Raw genomic sequence first — 14,970 nt, 5'->3', positions numbered from 1 at the left:
CCAGGGCTCTCCAACCCTGTTCCTGGAGAGCTACCATCCTGTAGGTTTAGCTCCAACCCCAATCCAGCACACCTGATTCTAATAATTAGGTAGTTGATAAGCTGAATAAGGTTAGTTACAACTGGGGTTGGAGTAAAAACTTACAGGAGGGTAGCTATCCAGGACCAAGGTTGGAGAACCCTGGTCTAAACCATTTGCCTTTGAGGCGGGGGTAAAATCTAAAGCTGCATTAAAATAATTGGCTAAATGCCATGCTAATGTCTAAAGATAAATATTGTCATAGTACTAGCTCACAACATTTTTTATCTGCAAAAATGACAAGTTTATCAGTGGGTGATGTTGATTTCTGATAAAAAGTGGGGGGACAAAAAGCATATATTGCCCCCACCCCTAATCTGATAGTGGGGTGGTAGATACTCAGTCTGCCCTATGGCTCAAATCACGTAATTACATACACCTGACATCACACACACGTAAAATAAATTGGTGCATCAAATCATATCGCAACAATTCGTTCCCCTAATCAAACCGAATCGCACCGAATAGTTCTTAAACTAAAACAGATCGTTCCTGTATCTTATCGGAGCCCATGCATCTAGCCAGGTGCTTGCTGGTCAGCGCTGTGATGGTGGGCTTCTTCCTCAACTCCTGGGGAGGACAAGGAGAAGAAGAGATTTACCAGGATAGGAGAAGAGATACCGGGAAAAGGGCTCCCCAAATAAAGAACAATGAGTGACATCATAAAAGTCCATAGCAATGCTGTATTTGAGGTAGAGATCATTGATCCAGACTTACAAAATTCTGGGAACKTCTGAACCAAGACTAAGAGAGAGACATGAGAGAGTGTGGGACTATGTTACATACCAGTGCAGTCTATTTGAAGCGGTCCAGGGAGGTGTCAGTGTGCAGGTCCAGTTTCTGGTGCAGTGTCCTCACCTCCTCCTCATGTCCTCCTGCTCCTGGGGTAACAGAGGAAGTCCAAATTGGTTGGTATACAAGAAAGMTGTGTACATCATGTCTGGCTTGTTGCTTCTAGCTCTCTTCTAATTCTATATCTATTGTATTTACCTGTCTAGCACGGGCCAATAGGTTCTGATACTTCTTAAGGACCTCCTCCTTGTGATCCAGGCGGCCCTGCAGGTTGTTCATGGTCTGGTGGGCCACTTTGAGGGCTGGTTGGCTCTCTGCCTCGTCCTGCTGGTGCTTGGCCAGGTCTGCCAGGAGTCCCCTCCCTTTCTGCAGCCGCAGGGAGACGCAGCTCATTGATATCCCTGTCCCTAGAGGACATTCTGCTTTGGGCTGACTCCTTCTCTTTCAGCTTCTGCACAGGGAGAACAAAAAGAAAGACAGGCTCAGAGATGATGGCGATGTTCCAATATCCATACTAGCATACCCCTTAGAATGCAAGGCTAATAGACTTATACAATGCCCTTGTCACAGAGGTACTCCTCTACCTGATTCCAAGCTGTTGCCTTGAAGCGCGCGTCACTGGTATTGGAAGTCCGCTGTAATGTGTATACTAAGGAGCTGAAASTAATACTGTACCTCATCYAGAGTTTTGCAGGTGGCCTAGGTCTTCAGCATGGTGCRGACATGCTCTTTGATTTTCCCCAAGGCAAAGTCCAGCTGGTGGACTAGGGGTTGGCAGGAGTCTGGCAGGGCACCAGTCTTCAAACACACCAGGGTTAAGTGAGACTAAGACTCAAAATTGGTTGACTTGGCAGCAAATGGTTTGAGACAGTGTGACTTATGATTAATTTATCATGCAAGGCTAAATTATTTATTGAACATGAATTTAGCATTCAAGTACAGTCATTCCTTTTGGCAGAGAGTTGGACGGAAGGAAGAGGTGGTGTTTGCTTGGTTGGGCCTAGGACATTTTACATTGAACTCGTCATTACATCTGGTTGGCAAGCATGAGAATGGTTTGTGTATGGAGTGTATGGTCGATGAAACGGTGGAGCATGTGTTGTTGTATTGTTGTAAGTATGTTGAAGAGAGGGACAGATTGAGGTGTAGGGTCAATGACGTTGGATGGAGTTGGGGGGGTTGGAAGGGATTTTGGGGATGAGGAGGGTCTGTTAGAAAATAGTAGGGCTCTTTTTTACTTTCTTAGTAGTACAGAATTAGGTAGGAGGATTTAGGATTATGGGTTTGTTTTATAGCAATGTAGAGCTATAAAGACCGTGAATGACCACACACCAGTACAGTAGGAGGTGGCATGCACCTTAATCTCTTGTTTGCAGACCTCCATTATACTACAAAATAAGAAGAATAGGGTGCCATTTGGGGTACAACCAGTGTGTGTGTGTTTGTCTGGTGTTAGACAGGACCTTCTGGGTAGAGCCGATGATTTGGTTCTGCTGTTTCTCATAGAGGAACTCCACCTCTCGCTGATCCCAAGACAATTGTAGCTCCTCCTGAACCTGGGGTTGGGGGAGAGACAAAGGGTGTTTCTTAAAATGCATTCTACCATGCTCCACACTCTCATGCTCCGAGTTATTTCTCCGAGGAAGTTCTCTTGAGTATGTTCTTGTGAGGACGAGTGTGGAGACAGAATAAAAATGTACACTTGAGAAGCACTGCACACTCCCATGCTACTGCCAACATAGGCCAACAAAGGCCAACATAAAGCAAACGCAAGCTTGTAATTTCATAATTGTGCATTCGAAAGTATTCAGACCCCTTGACATTTTACACATTTTGTTACGTTACAGCCTTATTCTAAAATGTATTGTTTTTTCCCCTCATCAATCTACACACAATAGCGACATAATAATGACAAATGTAATAAAAAAAACTGAAATACCTTTAATTACATAAGTATTCAGACCCTTTACAATGCACTCGAAATTGAGCTCAGGTGCATCCTGTTTCCATTGATCATCCTTGAGATGTTTTAATTGATAGGACATGATTTGGAAAGGCACACATCTGTCTATATAAGGTCCCACAGTTGACAGTGCATGTCAGAGCAAAAACTAAGCCATGAGGTCGAAGGAGTTGTCTGAGAGCTCCGAGACAGGATTGTGTCGTGTCACAGATCTGGAGAAGGGTACCAAAAATGTCTGCAGCATYGAAGGTACCCAAGAACACATTGGCYTCCATCATTCTTAAATGGAAGAAGTTTTGAACCACCAAGACTCTTCCTAGAGCTGGCCGACTGTCCAAAATGAGCAATAGGAGGGCCTTGGTCAGGGAGGTGACCAAGAACCAAATGGTAACTCTGACAGAGCTCCAGAGTTCCTCTGTGGAGATGGGAGAACATTCCAGAAGGACAACCATCTCTGCAGCACTCCACCAATCAGGCCTTTGTGGTAGAGTGGCCAGACGGAAGCCACTCCTCAGTTAAAGGCACATGACTGCCTGCTTGGAGTTTGCTAAAAGGCACCTAAATGACTCAAAAGGCACCTAAATGTCCTGAATGCCAAGCGTCACGTCTGGAGGAAACCTGGCACCATCCCTACGGTGAAGCATGGTGGTGGCTGCTGTGGGGATGTTTTTCAGCGGCAGCGACAGGGAGACTAGTCAGGGTCGAGGGAAAGATGAACGGAGCAAAGTACAGAGATATTCTTGATGAAAATCTGCTCAGAGCACTCAGGACCTCAGATTGGGGCGAAGGTTCACCTTCTAACAGGACAACGACCCTAAGCACACAGCCAAGACAACGCATGAGTGGCTTCGGGACGATGTCCTTGAGTGGCCCAGCTGGAGCCCGGACTTGAACTCGATCGAACATCTCTGGAGAGAYCTGAAAATAGCTGTGCAGTGACGCTCCCCATCCAACCTGACAGAGCTAAAGAGGATCTGCTGAGAAGAATGGGAGAAACTCCCCAAATACAGGTGTGCCAAGCTTGTAGCAACATATCCAAGAAGATTCGAGGCTGTAATCGCTGCCAAAGGTGCTTCAACAAAGTACTGAGTAAAGGTCTGAAATACTTATAGAAATGTGATATTTCAGTTTTTTTTTGATAAATTTGCAACATTTTTAAAACCTGTTTTTGCTTTGTCATTATGGGTATTGATTGTAGATTGATTAAGAAAAAAAACGATTGAATCCATTTTAGAATAAGGCCGTAATGTAACAAAAACGGGGAAAAAGTCAAGGGGTGTGAATACTTTCCTAATGCACTCTATATGTGAATCATTTTAATCTAGCTAGCCAGTAGTTTTACATGTAAAAAAAAAAGACCTAAAACAAATGTTGTTATGAAACGTAAATCAAATCATATGTATTTCTATAGCCCTTCTTACATCAGCTGATATTCAAAGGTGCTGTACAGAAACCCAGCCTAAAAACCCCAAACAGCAAGCAATGCAGGTGTAGAAGCACAGTGGCTAGGAAAAACTCCCTAGAAAGGCCAAAACCTAGGAAGAAACATAGAGAGGAACCAGGCTATGAGGGGTGCCAGTCCTCTCCTGGCTGTGCCGGTGGAGATCATAACAGAACATGGCCAAGATGTTCAAATGTTCAAAATGACCAGCATGGTCAAATAATAATAATCACAGTAGTCGTCGAGGGTGCCAAAAAGTTAGCACTCACGAGTAAATGTCAGTGGCTTTTCATAGCGATCATTGAGAGTATCTCTACCGCTCCTGCTGTCTCTAGAAAGAGTTGAAAACAGCAGGTCTGGGACAGGTAGCACGTCCGGTGAACAGGTCTGGTCCATAGCCGCAGCAGAACGTTGAAACTGGAGCAGCAGCACGGCCAGGTGGACTGGGGACAGCAAGGAGTCATCATGCCAGGTAGTCCTGAGGCATGGTCCTAGGCTCAGGTCCCCCGAGAGGAGAAAGAAAGAAGAAAAGAGAGAATTAGAGAGAGCATACTTAAATTCACACAGGACACCGGATAAGACAGGAGAAGTACTTCAGATATAACAGACTGACCCTAGCCCTCTGACACATAAACTACTGTAGCATAAATACTGGAGGCTGAGACAGGAGGGGTCAGGAGACACTATTGGCCCCATCCGATGATACCCCCGGACAGGGCCAAACAAGCAGGATATAAACCAACCCACTTTGCCAAAGCACAGCCCCCACACCACTAGAGGATATCTTCAACCACCAACTTACCATCCTGAGACAAGCGAGTATAGCCCACAAAGATCTCCGCCACGGCACAACCCAAGGGGGGCGCCAACCCGGACAGGAAGATCACGTCAGTGACTCAACCCACTCAAGTGACGCACCCCTCCTAGGACGGCATTGAAGAGCACCAGTAAGCCAGTGACTCAGCCCCTGTAATAGAGTTAGAGGCAGAGAATCCCAGTGGAGAGAGGGGATTAGATGGCAAACGTTAGCTACAAATGATTCATGGGTAGCTAAGTAGAAATAAATCTATAAAAAATCAGTTAGCCTGCGGTCTATGCACACTTCGTGAATATTCCAGGCAGTTAAACATGCCCAAATGAATACGATAAGTATGTATTTAACGTATCAAGATCAAATATTGTGGTCAGGCAACATATAGAAATGTGAGGGGCAACTTTTCATCCGGTGTCAGAGTAATGTTGTTAATATCACTCAGCTCAAAACCAGCCGCCATTTGTGGTCAATAAATGTTTTGTCCTTTTTTACATGGTTGCTTCATATATTACGYCAACAATCCTGGGTACATTTCAGTTGAAGATTCAGGGCTTGACTTGATCTTTTTTAGCCACTTGTCCWTCGGACGGATTTTTAACTTGTTCGAAGTCACCTGCACAAAAAAATCTAAACTGGTCTGGAACACCATGGACCAAAAAGGTGAATGAAAATTGTGTTGTATGATGCAAGGAAACACTTCACAAAAAATAACATTSATTATTTTCGCTGGTATGGACAATGGAAAGCTGTCTCTGCTCCCATGTATTATTATTAGGCAACTGTATAAAACACCCTCCATCTGGAGAGCTACTGGGTGTGCAGGCTTTTTTACGTCGTCTGTTCGAGTAGGGCTGGAGCAAAAGCCTGCACACCCAGTAGCTCTCCTGGACGAGGGTTGGTCACCCTGCAMCATTACAATTACAACCAAATACTATTTATGTCTTTATAAAATAATTCCCTCATTCAATGAACCAGGGATCCAATGGCTWAGGTGGGAGAGGTAGCTAACTACGATGTTTTTCTATTTGTWAGGTTAAAATATTCAGTGTTCAGAGGAGATCTTGACAGCATCTGAGTTACTTGTCAATTAGGCTATTCTAAGAATATTTTTTTACTTTGTCAGAATTACATGGCCAGTATTGAATAGAGGAGAATCCCTGTCAATTTTGAGAGTTTGAGAGACGGTTTTACAACCTAAGTATGCAGCATTGGTTTTATCAACTGTATGTTGGCTGGCCATACACTAGTGCCGGTGGAAAGTTATTTTAGGACATAGCTAAATAGTTAACTAGCGAGATAACCAGCCAAACTACACAATATGTTGAATTGGCCATCTAGTTAGTCTGTCTGTAACGCTTTGGGTGTAGTGGGTGCGAAGTCAGGCGCAGGAAGCAGAGAGTTCAGTAGTAGTGCTAATTTAATGCACTAAAAATGGCAAACATAAGCCACCCCACAAAACACAGGGCGCACACAAAACAAATGCCCCAAAACCGGGGACTGAAACAGTCCAGCAAAACCCACTAAACAAGAATACATCAAACATGCACCCTAGTTACACAAAACAATCCTGCACAAATAGCAGGCGGGCCTGCTGGGTAATATAGCCCAACTAATAAACCAAACACAAAACAGGTGAAACCAATTAACAGAAAAGGGGAAAAAAGGATCAGTGGCAGCTAGTAGGCCGGTGACGACGACCGCCGAGCGCCRCCCGAACAGGAAGGGGAGCCACCTTCATTAGGAATCGGGACACTGTCATTATTTGACCTGCTGTGCAAATGTCTCTCTCTCTCTCGCTCTTCTGGCATGGGCCACTGGCACACACCATGACTTTACCAGAATTTTCATTGCTGACCAAAAATGTACTATAACTAGACAAATAACTCACTACCCATTATTATCGACAAATGTGCAAACTCGGCTCGCTTTGAACTCAAAACGCATCTTGCAACTGGATGATTGAAAGACCGCTGGTGCCTGTCAGTGCAGGCCTACAATAGTTATACGCTGATGCGCTCTGCAGAAATTGGRAGGACAGTGAGCATCACATTGCATCCGGAGGGCAATTTGATCCAATTATGATCCAATGATGATTGGAGTAACCAATTTTTTWAATTTAACTAGGCAAGTCAGTTAGGAACAAATTCTTATTTACAATGACAGCCTAGCAAAAGGCAAAAGGCCTCATGGGGACGGGGACGGGGGCCTGGGATTAAAATAAATAAATAAATACAATATAAATATAGGACAAAACACACATCACAACAAGAGAGACAACACAACACTACATAAAGAGAGACCTAAGAAAACAACATAGCATGGTAGCAACACAACATAACAACAACATGGTAGCAGCACAAAACATGGTACAAACATTATTGGGCACAGACAACAGCACAAAGGTCAAGAAGGTAGAGACAACAATACATCACACAAAGCAGCCACAACTGTCAGTAAGAGTGTTCATGATTGAGTCTTTCTTTGAATGAAGAGATTGAGATAAAACTGTCCGGTTTGAGTGTTTGTTGCAGCTCGTTCCAGTAGCTAGCTGCAGCGAACTGAAAAGAGGAGCAACCCAGGAATGTGTGTGCTTTGGTGACCTTTAACAGAATGTGAMTGGCAGAACGGGTGTTGTATGTGGAGGATGAGGGCTGCAGTAGATATCTCAGATAAGGGGAAGTGAGGCCTAAGAGGGTTTTATAAAYAAGCTAATTGTTTGATATTTWGATTTTTGCACACATGCCTCCTTGCCTCCCAACAAGCCTATGTGTGTGTTAAACACAAATGCCTCTGAAGCAAGAGATCCAATTCTCCTGTAAAAAGTACATTTAATTTGATCAGACTGACTAACCCATGTCATCATGATTTTGTCTGTGTCACAAATGGCACCCTAWTCCCATATAGGGCTCTGGTCAACAGCAGTGCACTTTATAGAGAATAGGGTGCCATTTGGGACATAACCGTTGTCCTAGCATGGCAGGATTTGGAGAACATGCATTGACTGAAGCAACCAGTACTAGTATTTAGTCCATCTGGAGCACTGTGTTTTTAGGGCTGGATAAAACTAAACCATCTGAGTATCAAATACATGAAGAGACAACAAGAATTGTATGTTCTCCTCTTGTTCCTATTATGACTGATTCTCTAAGTCAAGGGGCACTCCAAAGCGATCCCAAACCAGAACTGGAGAGAAATGAAATGTACGTATTTATTGCTGTGAGGTAGGCCATGTTTTAAGCCTGCAAGAGTAAACAGATTCATAAATTCMCTGAAGACAAATGTAACCAAATGAAATTACTCCATTCACATTTCTAATGGCCAAAATGGGTCAATATGTGTGTATATGTTTATTCAATTTCTGTGTGTCTCTCTGTCGGTCTGTGCAAAGTGTCTGTCTATCTGTCTGAAGTGTGTGTTTTCTCATCTCACAATGTGTTGCTGTACGCTGTCCTCCTCAAGGGTACAGATCATTTTCTCTTGCTCGGCCACCAGGCTCCTCAGGTATCTGATTTCCTCTCTCTGGACCTCCAGCTCCTGGACTCGCCTCACCTCATGCAGATGAGCCTCCTCCATCTTCTTGTGCCACTCATTCACCTGAGAACATTCATAAAGAAAACATGAGGAAAAACGTATTTTTCCATGGAAGACAATGGACTGGAGTTTGGTGAAGAGGGATTGTTMCAGTACTGAGCTAATGAAAACCAAGAGGACTATAGAGTTTGGAACAGTCCGTCCATGCCCACCCACCTTCTGAGCTCCCTTCACATCCTTTAGCGTCGCTATGAGCTCCTCTAACCCTCTCAGCCTCAACACCAGCTCCTGTGCCTTCCCCTCTGCCCTCATCCTGCGCGGTCCCTCTATCCTCCTGCAGGCAGGCACACCATGGTCTGAGAGAACTTCTAATGCTGGGCTAAGGGCAGGGCGCTGGCAATCTGCCTGCGGAGAGACTGGATGGTCTGTCGGAGATGCCTGGCTCGGTWCCGGCCCTCCTGGCGAGCATGGTTCAGCGATTTCTCGCGGGCGTCCAGTTTCTGCTCTGTGCGAAGTTTGTAGGCCTCCAGCTTCTGTATCCGGGTGGCGGTTGCCTCTAGTTTCCCTACAGTGGCTGATTCGCTGAGCTGCAGAGCTACGATGTGCTGGTGGAGCTTGGTGATCAAGGCCCTCTCGTCTGACTGGGACTGGGTAAGCAAAGCAAAACAGAGCAGAATGGAAATGTTAGCATTAGCAACAAGGCTAGTAGTAAGATATATTTGAGTGACACGGTAGCTAGCTATTTGAACTATGCACAATAAATACCCAGTCATAGCACTCTAACATAACCTCACTCACAACTGTTTCTTTTGAAAAGCCATGGTATAATTGTTCAACTTTGTCAACTACTGAAAATAAGAAAATGTATCATCTCTTGAGGTTGAGTTCTTTGAATAGATTGAGGATGAGTTAGATGACTGGGGTTAAATAGGGTTGAATAGTGTCCGGGTTGGGCTGTCTTACCTGGTAGTCGAGGACTTGTCTCCTCAGAGCCTCCACCTCCTCTCTGGACTGCCGTTTTGCCTCCATGGTTGACACCTGCATCTTAGCCATGTCAGACAASTCCCTCAACCTTGATACAGCATGGGGTTAGCATCTTATCCCATTCACGGCTGACATTATAAAACGCAAGCTTACCGGGCAGTAGTAGTAAAGCTTACTAAATCAAGGATGCGATCWGGGCAACATATATTTTGGCTAGGGCATTAGGTCAGTTTCTCTAATCAGAATCACATTCTTGTAATTAGAACTAGATCACAGGAGGATATATCACAGATTACAAATGAGTGGATGTAGTACGTACTTTGAGGCCTCCACTCGWAGTTCGACCTCAGCCTTCTCCAGCTGGGTGATCCTGGAGCAGTCGGCATCGCTGGCGTCTTTACATTAACAACATACTGTAGATCAGGCAGTAGGAAGCTCTCTCATCCATTTATATGCAGATGATACAGTCTTATACTCAGCTGGCCCCTCCCTGGATATTGCGTTAAATGCTCTACAACAAAGCTTTCTTAGTGTTCAACAAGCTTTCTCAACTCTTAACCTTGTTCTGATCACCTCCAAAACAAAGGTCATGTGGTAAGAAGAATGCCCCTCCTTCCACAGACGTTATTACTACCTCTGAGGGTTTAGAGCTTGAGGTAGTCACCTCATACAAGTACTTGGGAGTATGGCTTGACGGTGCACTGTCCTTCTCTCAGCACATATCAAAGCTGCAGGCTTTGACAGTGGCACGTCATTTAATTGTCAGCCATTTTTTCTGTTACTGCAAGTTAGTACTAGTTTGACCACCAGAGGGCATATTTGAGAAGAATTTGATAGTCTTCCATATTGGCATTACAGAGACGGGGAGGGCACATGGGAGACCGGGGTTCAATTCCCAGATGGGGACGAATGAGTAGGCTGTCCTTGTAAATAAGAATTTGTCCTTAACTGATTCCATATGTGTTATTTCATAGTTGTGATGTCTTCACTATTATTCTACAATGTAGAAAATAGTACAAATAAAGAAAAATCCTGAAATGAGTAGGTGTGTTCAAACTTTTGACTGGTACTTCCTTAATTAATTTGATTAATATTATAGTGTTTTTATTCCATAAAAACTGGACCTCCAAAAACTGGACCTCTGTTAGGATGGAACGGAAAATATGGCGCTGTACAACGTGACGCTCATAAATTCAGAGCGTTGTCAGATTGTCAGTTTGTAARTTCAGACTGTTTCGCCCTTACGTTGTAAGGTTGATTTGGGCGTTCTGGCCTTACAATGGCAGTCAGGCACCCAAGCTAACGTTGGCTAGCTTGCTAGCTACTTCCAGACACAAATGAGACCATTCTGACCATTTTACTCACCCTAGCAGAGATGGTTAGGCAGTTTTCGTGTTAACCAGAGCGTTGGTGACTGTAACTTTGCTGCTGGAAACAATTTAATTACGCTTTTTTGCCGACGTTTACTGACACCGGCCATATTCAACAGGTGTTAAGCGCTCATAAATTCATTATTCTGCACTCTGGTACTAAGACGAGAGTGCTCTGAAATCGGTGTAGATAGCCAGAGCGAATTTACGAAAGCACCAAAATGTCCTTTGAGGACGCACAATGACTATACCATTTAGSAAAGCTAAGAATGACGGGAATAATCAAGTCAATAAATGTTGGGTAGTTAGATAGMCTATTGTTAATATACTGTCAAGTTTGATGTATAACTACATACGTTAGGTAGATAGCTAACATACCGGTACATACTGCTGTAATGATATGCTATGTGGTTCGTAAGGAGAGCGTAGCTAACAAATTGTCAGCCAACATAACGCGTAAGATAACTTATTTGAAAGTCATTACTTTATTACATTGAGTAGCAAGCTACCGCGAGGACGCGCTCTATCGACTCTGCAGCTTGAGCATGGTTTTGCTGCACATTCGATAGTGCRCTGGAATTCGGGCAAGAGGTTTGAGGGTTCAAAACCTGCTCCCTGCTTGTTTCATTTGAAGTCGTGCACAATTATCAGTTTACTATTTGGTTTATATTGCCCATTCATTGTCAGTTAGAGAAACAGTAGTGCATTGGGACCCAAAAGCATAACTCTTCCTTGGTCATAGGGAAAACCTGGTCTGTGATAGGACAGGTTTTTTTTCACACCAAGCTCGGCTATTAGACTATTCTTTAGTAAAGGTTGAATAGTCTATTGTTCTGCTATTAGCCCCCCTCCCCAACCTGCAACAAATGGATGTATTTTTGTCAAGAGCAAAAACTTTTTTATTTTCAATCAAAAATAATTGTTTTGAAAGCAAAAACGAGGCTTCAAAGTAAAAAAAGATGTTTGCAATCAAACATTTTGTAATAGAGCACAAAACATTATGCATTTTATTCCCCAAAAATATTTAGAGAACAAAAATGTATTTGAAAACAAAACTATCAACCACCCTCCATTTTGGCCATATTTCGAGTGTCAGTTTGGCTACAACCAATACTGTTCAGCCTTTCTTTCCGACACAAAGGAAGTCATAGCGGACACCTACGAAGGACTGTGTGATGATGGCATCTCAGGTAAGCAGCACTGGGCGTTCTTCCGTCCAACTTTTTACCATAGCTATAGTTAGCTCGTCAACTTTTACATAGCTAGTAGTTAGCTCTACGATTCAGTGTCGGTTCATAACTATATACATAACTACATACCGTAGAATGATAAATCATGGCAATTATTATTTTCAAGCTAACCAAAAGCATTTAGCTACGAATGCCTGTACTCACCATTTTCAGTTGAATTATCTACTTTCTTTCATGACAACTCATAAGCAGGCCATGTCATATTTGTTTCATAGTAGATATATAATCATACTTCATGACAATGTGATGGTCATTTTTTTTTGCAGAAGGATGAAAGACACAATATGTCTGTCAGAGGAATGTTATTCTGATATGTCCGATGAAGAGTTAGACCAGAAAGTCAGCGGCGTTAAGGCAAGGATGACCCATGCGGGCTTTAGAATGGTCAAAGGAAGACTAGGAGCAATGGGCCATTGTGTACAATGCCAAAGATTGGGGAGTCTTGTTTCTAGTCTTTGCACTAGTTATTACAATGTGTAATCATTGATGTCCCAGGAGCAGGAGTGGGTAAACACTGTTGAAGTGTATCAATTGTAATACATACATGCACAGACACAGCATCATTCAAGAAATGGAGTTTGAACACTGGCATTGGATATGACTAAAAAAGAATGTTCACAGAGATTCCATACCCTGAACCACACTTTAATTTGGCCAAAGGAAGAGTACATGATCAGTGAAATATATTCACTGTAGAGGCTACAATGTGGGGATCTCATGCGTGGTAATAACTACCAGTAGATGTTAATACAGGACTTGCATCCTTGGCACAATAAAAGTTTATTAATATTTATTCAAGCCATAGGCTTCATTAATGCCATTCAGACTTGAAGTTTGATTCAACACAATATGTTATATAGCTGAGAGTTCAATTAGATCGGGTAATATATATTTAGTTTTTCAGAGAACCTAACGTTTTAGGGTCCATACACAGATCGGCTACATACTGTAGCTAGCTACACATCCATAGGCATACAGTTATTTTTATCCTCCACTACACAATAAGCAAGTAAATAGTTAGCTAGCTATGTTACTTCAGCTGCATTGCACGGCAAGCTTACACAATTGAACATTCAATTTGCAGTAAATGCTTTAGCTAGCTAGATTGTTTACATCCACTGTTTCCCAAGATGACAGCCTGGTTTGCTGGTTTTCTCTTGAGTCCCTAAAACATTAAACACKAATTACAATGTCATACTCATGTCATTACATAAGCTAGCTAGCTGGCTAATGTTAGCTAGTCAGCTAACTTGCTAAATAGCGATTTTTAGCTTGACTCGTTATGACGTTATAACTACTTACATTTGCTTCCCCGTAATGTTTTGTCAGCCATCTTTGATGAAGAAAGTCACCAGGGACGGATGGCTCGCGTCAAATTTGTCATTGGTACCACTGTCATTGGTCATATAAAATCCTTGTGACCCAAATGCATAATGAGTGCTTTAACTCCCCCTTGTGGTGGTCTGGAGCAATGAAGCTGTGATGCTGGGTACCTCTAAGTCMCTCAGTGTAAGCTCGCAACTTTTAAAGGAGGAACCATAGCAAGTTAAACTTAAGTGTCGTGTTACCGCAGAATTGTGCGTTTTTCATTGAGAAAAAAATAGACAATGCATAAGAAATATCTTGCWGCGTTTTGTAAAAGCACATCTAAAATGCTTATTCTGCTCGGCATCAGACAAAGTTTGTGCTCAGTTGCAGTTCTAAACTCAGATGACAATTCATGAACGCACATTCTATCACCAGACAGCGCTCTGTCTGATGTCTAGATACTTTTCTTGGTGTAGCCAGCCTATTTTTCTCCAGTAAAATAAAATATTAACTTAAAGGAAAACATTCATCTGATGAAAAGGAAGCTTTTCTTCGGGAATGTGTTGCACTTGTAACAAAGAAGCAGGAAGTCAGGAAATAGGTGCTGTCGGTGAGTTTAATAACAACGAACATAGTGATTACACGAATGAGAGTAGCATCTGAACATAAACACAGAAACAATAATGGGTGATAACAACGCGGTGCTAGAGAAAGGGGGAGGTGCCTAATGATGAGGTGCAGGTGTGTGTAAGGGAGAGCGGGAGTAGATGTTACAGTACACCCCCCCCCCCTCCGCTACACCACACCAGCACTGGACCATACCCCTCTTAGTCCACCAGGTACTGTAGCCAACCCCCACGACATCAGGAGTTCTTGAGGGATCTGACGGCATAGGCTGGGCTTCCCTCAATGTCCAGGGGAGGCGGAGGGGTGTCGTGGGGGAAGGCATCAGCCAGGGGATCAGGAACCACTGGCCTGAGGTGGGAAACGTGAAAAGAGTCCATRGGGCCAGGGCCGGCTGGTACCCCAGGACACACTGAAACAGAGACAGCCCAGTGGAGGAGTGACGAAGTGAGTTCTGGGCGTACTCCGCCCAGGGAAGGAACCGGGCCATCTCTACCCCTGCCGGTCCTGACAGTGACTCCTCAGGAACCTCCCCAGCTCCTGGTTGGTCCTCTCCACCTGCCCGTTGGACTGAGGCCGGTACCTGGATGTGAGGCTGACCGTGACCCCCAGCTTCTCCATGAAGGCTCTCCATACCTTCGACATTAATTGGGGACCATGGTCAGAGATGATGTCTTCCGGAAGGCCATAGTGCCGGAAGACCTTGACGTTACAGTGAGGTACAAAGCTTGGGAGGAGTGGCCTGGTGGATAAAAGAGGGCAGCAAAGAGACCACTGTCCTCAACAGGAAGAACATTCAAGGACCAGATCTGATA

At 43.8% G+C, this 14,970-nt stretch overlaps 1 pseudogene; it reads right to left on the bottom strand.

The window, feature by feature from the left end:
* Window positions 1-549: 549 nt before the first annotated feature.
* LOC111953111 (centrosomal protein of 290 kDa-like) overlaps window positions 550-14,970 on the bottom strand; it is a 37,166-nt pseudogene continuing 22,745 nt past the window's right edge.

Source organism: Salvelinus sp. IW2-2015, linkage group LG26 (genome assembly GCF_002910315.2).
Source record: "Salvelinus sp. IW2-2015 linkage group LG26, ASM291031v2, whole genome shotgun sequence".
NCBI classification, from domain to species: domain Eukaryota; kingdom Metazoa; phylum Chordata; class Actinopteri; order Salmoniformes; family Salmonidae; genus Salvelinus; species Salvelinus sp. IW2-2015.
Note: the sequence above shows the minus strand (reverse complement) of the source record. Positions and strands in the feature narration are given on the sequence as shown.